This window comes from Quercus suber, unplaced genomic scaffold (assembly GCF_002906115.3).
Source record: "Quercus suber isolate HL8 unplaced genomic scaffold, Cork oak 2.0 scaffold_603, whole genome shotgun sequence".
NCBI classification, from domain to species: Eukaryota; Viridiplantae; Streptophyta; class Magnoliopsida; order Fagales; family Fagaceae; genus Quercus; species Quercus suber.
In genome coordinates this window covers 55742-63012 of record NW_027070047.1, presented here as the reverse complement: position 1 = coordinate 63012, position 7271 = coordinate 55742, and the positions used below count along the sequence as shown (strand labels likewise).

The 7271-nt window shown below is 35.9% G+C and overlaps 1 long non-coding RNA gene across 2 annotated transcripts; it reads right to left on the bottom strand.

Moving 5' to 3' along the window:
• Positions 1 to 19: 19 nt before the first annotated feature.
• LOC136063982 (uncharacterized) lies at positions 20 to 3874 on the bottom strand. Of its 2 annotated transcripts, none has more exons than XR_010625623.1 (3): positions 3689 to 3874; positions 2606 to 2703; positions 20 to 159 (listed from the first exon to the last, which is right to left on the bottom strand). It is a non-coding gene; the product is annotated as an uncharacterized LOC136063982 (long non-coding RNA). The 2 variants fall into 2 exon arrangements; XR_010625624.1 differs by lacking the exon at positions 20 to 159 and adding an exon at positions 912 to 987.
• Positions 3875 to 7271: the final 3397 nt, after the last annotated feature.

The following is a 7271-nucleotide window of genomic DNA, read 5'->3' as shown; positions in this document are numbered from 1 at the left end:
TGCATAATTGGACTGAGCAGAATCCTTTAGAGAAGTTGAGATGTGCTTCAATCCCAAAGCATCAATTATCTCTTGGTTTTGCCTCATTCTATCCAATCTTGCCATCTCATACCTCGGTATATTATGAGTGTATTTGGCCTTTTTGGGCATTTTTTGAAACTATGTATTGACATGAAAGATAAGTACAATTGCTACTAACTTAACATTATAATCCACACTATTATCCATATCAAGCAATTTACAAGTGCAAAATTTGAACACAATTGCTACTAACTCAACACAACAAATGACCATATCAATATCATATCAAGTTTAAGATAAACACAAAACATTTCAATAACAATTGCTAATGTAGACAAGTATAAAACTTTAAGACAATCACATAAACATTTAAGACAATTGTTATGAACTCTACATATCATAATCCATATCAAGATCAACATCAGGTATATCATGCTCTTCATTTTGATTAGCGTCTCTCGAAGTTTCACCTTCAAGAATAACCTCAGTTTCAACATCACCCATATAATACTCAAATATTGTCTTCAACATTGATAGGAGCACAATCCATACAACTCACGCTTTGCATCTTCTTCAAGTTTGTCAAAATGACGCACTTCCTCATCTTTCGGTGCATTTTTGGTTCCCCTCTAATTCGGTCATCTACCAAGGCATCGATACCATCCATATGATCACCATTCGACATTTCATTATCATGAATGTTTCGTTCAATACACGAGCCTCTCCATGATTATACCAATTAATGTAAGATTGCATATTCCACGATGAAGCAAATGGATACGCACAGTTTGAAAAGATTGTCGATAGCAATTCACACAGTGGATACACGGACACGGAATATTACCACTCACGTCCACAACTGCTCTTGCGAAATTTAATAAATGCATTGACCCCTTCAATATATCCATGACTTAATCTGCCATCGGGTGTCTTACCCATTGTCATCCAACTTTTATCCATGTTTGACTACAATTACAAGATGAATGCTACTTTAGTAATACAAGGACAACTCATGCATAATGTATTCTAACATCTAAATCTATAAGCTACTTAGATAAAGTGTCTATCCTATTCATGAATGCACAAGTTTATATTAATATTTAAATAATATACATTGCACACACAAATATACACTCCCAATATGAATTTAAACCACCTTATAACACCATGCAAGCCACCCACTTGCTCCAACACAACACCACCACAAAACAAATTTCCAACATCACAACTATAATGCTTACAAGTATTGAAATTGAATAAAGGAACACAATTGCTACTAATCAACAATTTCATTCACATTTGCAAGAAATTAAAAACACTCCCAATATGAATTTAAGCCACCTTATAGCACCATGCAAGCCACCCGCTTGCTCCAACACAACACCCACCACAAAACAAATTTCCAACATCATAACTATAATGCTTACAAGTATTGAAATTGAATAAAGGAACACAATTGCTACTAATCAACAAATTTCATTCACATTTGCAAGAAATTAAAAACACTCCCAATATGAATTTAAGCCACCTTATAACACCATGCAAGCCACCCGCTTGCTCCAACACAACAACCCACCACAAAACAAATTTCCAACATCATAACTATAATGCTTACAAGTATTGAAATTGAGTAAAGAAACGCAATTGCTACTAATCAACAAGTTTCATTCACATTTGCAAGAAATTAAAAACACTCCAATATGAATTTAAGCCACCTTATAACACCATGCAAGCCACCCGCTTGCTCCAACACAACAACCCACCACAAAACAAATTTCCAACATCATAACTATAATGCTTACAAGTATTGAAATTGAGTAAAGAAACGCAATTGCTACTAATCAACAAGTTTCATTCACATTTGCAAGAAATTAAAAACACTCCCAATATGAATTTAAGCCACCTTATAACACCATGCAAGCCACCCGCTTGCTCCAACACAACAACCCACCACAAAACAAATTTCCAACATCATAACTATAATGCTTACAAGTATTGAAATTGAGTAAAGAAACGCAATTGCTACTAATCAACAAGTTTCATTCACATTTGCAAGAAATTAAAAACACTCCCAATATGAATTTAAGACACCTTATAACACCATGCAAGCCACCCGCTTGCTCCAACACAACAACCCACCACAAAACAAATTTCCAACATCATAACTATAATGCTTACAAGTATTGAAATTGAGTAAAGAAACGCAATTGCTACTAATCAACAAGTTTCATTCACATTTGCAAGAAATTAAAAACACTCCCAATATGAATTTAAGCCACCTTATAACACCATGCAAGCCACCCGCTTGCTCCAACACAACAACCCACCACAAAACAAATTTCCAACATCATAACTATAATGCTTACAAGTATTGAAATTGAGTAAAGAAACGCAATTGCTACTAATCAACAAGTTCCATTCACATTTGTAAGAAATTAAAAACACTCCCAATATGAATTTAAGACACCTTATAACACCATGCAAGCCACCCGCTTGCTCCAACACAACAACCCACCACAAAACAAATTTCCAACATCACAAGAATATATAAAGTTTTACAAGTATTGAAATTGAATATACTTACTTTGCTCAAGCTAAGTTTACAACTTTTAGAAAAAATCCAAAGTTAACTTGTATTCTTCACCTTGTTCCTCACAATTTCTTCAGTCACAAAAGAAAGAGCTAGAAATAAAGAAAGATAACTTTTAGTGAACAGTTATGTAGACCCAATGATAAGCACAAAAAGATGATAAGCAAAAAAAGACCCAATGCATTTAAGTTCGGCATGATGATCTAAAACCACAAAATCTATAGTCTTACAAAATTATGTTAACATGTCATTATTACAAAAATATGATAATCCTTGATATTTTATAAAAACACGATGTATATATTAAATACTTAAAACAACCAATTTGGATCATGAATATTAGTTAGTATGTTTGGAAAGTGAGAGAAGATGCAATCTCTAGATACATAAAAAAATTCATAACCGTTAATATAGTAAGTTGTAAATGGTCAACAAAAAATTTAGAGGAGAAGTAAAAATTTATTAGCTTAGGTGCTGTGAATCAATTAATATAAAATAGTGGTGGTTTTTTAAAATTCAATCCTATTTGTTAGCTTTTACTGTGCTTGTTGTTGCTATATTCGTCCTTGCTTGTTTCTTTTTAATGTACCCTTCTCCACTTTTGAAAAGGTAATTGCCCAACAAATAGATTAATTTGTAATGTTCACTACACTATTCAAAATTAGTGGGCTGATTAGTTGGTGGGATGCTCTAATGTGTTGGTTTTCATAAACCAACTCACTAATTTGTTAGATTTTCAATTTTGACAATTTTGCAGAAAGAAAACAGGGTAGCAAACAAAAATTTGATTATAGCAGCAAGCCAATTGGTAGCCATCACAAAATTTCTAAACACAGAGACTCCCAAACACAATCACAGGTTCACAAATTCAAATTTAATTCACAATCACCCTCAGGAGAGAGAAAAAAAAAAAAAAAAACTACAATCACAGATTACAGATTCACAAATGACAAACATTATAAATACCACTGTGAAGTGAAAGAAAAAAAATGAATAAATTAAAAATAAAAGGAGAAATAGTATGCAAAAAAAAAAGCACAAAAAATTAACTCAAAAAGAGAAAAAAAAAAAAAATACCTGAATGAAGGGAAGCCCAAGCGACGCGGTGAAGGGAAGCCGAAGCGACGCCGGCAGCGTCGCTGAAACGTCGCCGGAGCGTCGCGGTGCGTCGCGGAGCGTTGCGGTGTGTGGCCGGAGCGTTGCTGTGCTCGCGACGCTCGCGCTGAAGCGTCGCTGTGCTCGCGACGCTCGCGCCGAAGCGTCGCTGTGCTCGCGACGCTCGCGCCGAACGTCGCTGTGCTCGCGACGGCGAAGCCGAACCGTCGCTGTGCTCGCGACGGCAAAGCCGAAGCGTCGCTGTGCTCGCGCCGGCGAAGCCGAAAAGCGACGCTTGGATCGTCGCCGGGATCGACGCCTTAGCAACGACGACGACGGCTCTGATTCATTCTTTGAGTTTGTGGGTATGAGTTTGGGTATGTGAGTTTTGTGGGTATGAGTTTGGTGTGTGAGTTTGTGGGTATGTGAGTTTGGGAAAGGGAGAGAACGCAGAAACAAGTAGTGAAAAAAAAGAAAAAAATGGGCTGAAGCTCATATTTTACAAACCCTTTAGTGACGAACTCTGTTTCGTCACTATTGGGTGCCTTTAGCGACGAAACTTTTCGTCGCAAAAAGTTAAACTTTTAGCGACGAACCGTTTCGTCGCTGTAGCTAAATTTTTTGGCGCAACAATTTTTCACTTTGGCGCTTTCTATAAAACTTTTAGTGACGAACTCGAATTCGTCACTACAGCATACTTTTAGTGACGAATCTGAGTTCGTCACTAAAAGTATGCTTTAGTGACGAATTCGAGTTCGTCACTAAAAGTTTTATTCGTATTTTTTTGTGGTATTCATATGTTTTACCCGTATATGTTTTAGTGACGAAATCATATTTCGTCACTAAAAGTATGCTTTAGTGACGAAATATGGTTTCGTCACTAAAACATATACGGTAAATCTATTATTGTTTTTAGTGACGAAATCATTTCGTCACTAAATCATACTTTTAGTGACGAAATATGATTTCGTCACTAAAACATATTCATATGTTTTACCCGTATGTGTTTTAGTGACGAAATATGATTTCGTCACTAAAACTCATACGGTAAATCTATTATTATTTTTAGTGACGAAATGTGATTTCGTCACTAAAGCATTCTTTTAGTGACGAAATTTGATTTCGTCGCTAAAACATATAATTGTAATTCCTTTATTTTTTAGTGACGACTACTTTTCGTCACTAATACTAACTTATAGCGACGAATGTATTTTCGTCACTAAAAACATCCCCAGTAATATCTACAGTGACGAAATATTTCGTCACTAAAAATTTCAACTTTTAGCAACGAAAGATTTCGTCACTATAGATTAATTAAGTTGGCGCCAAAGTTTCCCTCCTTGGTGCTTATTTTTTAGCGCAAGACATAATCCATAATTTCAACCCAAAAAAAAAAAAAAAAAAAAAACCCAAAAATATCCCCTTAAGATAGATTAAATGGGAATTGATTATTCAGAGTATCAGGCATGATCATTTAAGTGATATTTGATGGAACTTGATTCTAAAAAAATATAAAAATAATTAAAAGATTAAATATGGGATTCAATGACCTAAGATATAGTGCCAATAAAGTGGCAATAACCCAACTTTATTTCACTAAATATATTTAAAATTGAATGCAGTAATTCCTCATGTAATTAAATAGAACTTAGAGTGCAATTATATTTTTATAGTGAAATAAAATATAATTAATGTTGACTTTAGGCTGGTTATTTGATAACCGAAGCCCAAGACCCAATGGAGCTAAGCTTTAATTTTTCCCTTTAGTCTCAACTCAAGTTACCTATATAAAACCCCTTAAGGGGCCAGCCACATTTATTCCAATAGTTAGAATACATGTTTGTTGTAGAGAGAAACCCTAATGAGAGTGGTGGCTAGTACTAGAGGAGGAGAAATTATATACGCTAGGAGTGGCTAAAGAAGGATCAAATACGAAGCTGGCATCCCTAACAATGTCAAATGAGCACTCAAAAAAGAATGCAATAGAAGGATTAGTGAATATAAGTGACAAATTGAAGGAAGTCGACACAATGAAGTTTGGTTTTGGGGTCATGATAATGATATTCCTTTCGAGTAATGCCATAATCAAGAACATTATAATAAAAAATAGGCTCAAGAATATTGGTACTTCCGTGTGGAGGAAGTGTGACAGAACAATCACAACCTCTCTTTTTTTATTTTTTTTTATTTTTTTTTTTTTTTAGGAACAACCCAACTCCAGTTTAAATTTATTATAAAGGCAAATCTTTAACAACATAACTTAAAATGTTTGGTGGAACATCCTCCACCCAAACTCTTAAAGGAAAAGAGAACCTAGCATCCCTAGCTAGAGCATGGGCAACATGGTTGCCCTGCCGCCTTACATGGATGATAGAGTAGAATTGAAAATAACCCCTTATAGACATGAAGTCTTTTACTAAGTGACCAGCCAACGCATTAAAACCCGTCCCTGTCTGCAAGCTCTTCACCACAAGTTCTGCATCTCCTTCAAAGCACACCTGACGAAAGCCAAGTTCCCGAGCAAAGATTGCAGCTCTTCGGGCAGCTAGCATCTCTAGAATCTCCACTGATGCTAGCATCATCACCTTCTCAAACAAAGCAACCAAAACCTGCCCTTCTTTGTTGCGTATGACCACCCCAATGCCTACTTCCTAGTCCTCTGCGAATACCACGCCGTCAAAATTTGCTTTCACTGTATCCTCTGGTGAAGGTTGCCACCGCACCAGTCTGACCCTTTGCTTCAATTCTTGCAGCTACTTTCCTTACTGAAACTCAGCCAACAGGGCCAAAGCTGACTGAGCAAGTTTTGTACTTGGTAAGGCAGCATCATTGGTTCTCATTCTGTTTCTCTGAAGCTAGATTAGCCAAGCAATCATCGTAAACTCCTCCAGATTTTTCCCTTCGGCCTTAATGATGCTAACCAGGTCGCTCATTGATTCGATATTATCACAGTCCTAGATAGCATGTAACATGTCTTCAACCCTGCAACCACACTGATCACACACAGGACTATCCAACACTTTTCTTTTTTGCAGGTTTCCCTTGGTTGGAAGCACATTTAAACAAGCCCGCCAGAGGAACACCTTAACCTTATTGGGGACTTTTAGATGCCAAATACTCTTCCAAAAGCTTTTTAGCTTGTCAGTACTGGAACTAGATGGCCAAGCATTCAATACTCAATGCATTAGATATTTTCTATTACTTTAATTAGTTCAATCAAAGCCACACCCACTAGAGAGCGACCCCAATTAGTATACCATTGCGGATGCCATGCATCGCAGTGACATAAGAAATTCTTGAAAGTATATTGCTAGTTGGAAAATGAAATATTTCTACCATACCAACCAAATTTGAATGGTTTAAACATCCTTCACAATGAAATTGAATGGTTTAAACATTGAATAAGGCAACAAAAAATTTTCATCATGAAGCAATGAAATGAGTTCTTGCTCTGAAAATGTTGATAGAACTTACTCTACGTTGTTTCATTGTATTATGTTTTCAATTGTTTGATGTGATAAAAAAATTTTCAAGCACAAATAATCAAAACCAATGCCTCCTAACT